The sequence below is a fragment of the Tupaia chinensis genome, unplaced genomic scaffold (genome assembly GCF_000334495.1).
Source record: "Tupaia chinensis unplaced genomic scaffold, TupChi_1.0 Scaffold138665_1, whole genome shotgun sequence".
NCBI classification, from domain to species: domain Eukaryota; kingdom Metazoa; phylum Chordata; class Mammalia; order Scandentia; family Tupaiidae; genus Tupaia; species Tupaia belangeri.
This window is the reverse complement of record NW_006198557.1, coordinates 244475-244975: the sequence shown is the minus strand read 5'-3', so window position 1 is coordinate 244975 and position 501 is coordinate 244475.

Genomic DNA, 501 nt, shown 5'->3' with positions numbered 1-501 from the left:
GAGGAAAATTGAGAAAGCAAGCTGCCAGGTCTGGGACTTGAACAGCAGTCAGCCATGTGGGAGTCCAGCACTTTAACCACCAAGTCACATGCCAGGCCACTCTCTGGCAATTAAAAACCAAATCTCACGGGTCAGCAGGTGGTGTGGAGGTTAAGGCCCTGAATCCCAGATTACTGACAGGGAGGTTCGAGTCAACAGAGGCAGCAGCTTGAAAACCACACTGGGGGGACCAGCAGTTAGCGTAATGGCTATGTCGCTGGACTCCCACGTAGTCGACCGTGGTTCGAGTCCCGGACCCGGTGGCTTAAACTCACGCCGGGCGCCTGTGCGTGCGTGCCCAAGATCCCGGGAGGAGAATGGAGGAGAAGGGATTGCGGCGTGGCCATCCCCCCTGGGGGGTGATTTCCTGCTTTCTATCTCTCTGTCTCTCTCTGTCTGTCTGGCGAGTGCACGCGCCCTATAGCAAAAAAAACCTCTCCAAAAAAAAAAAAAACACACTGG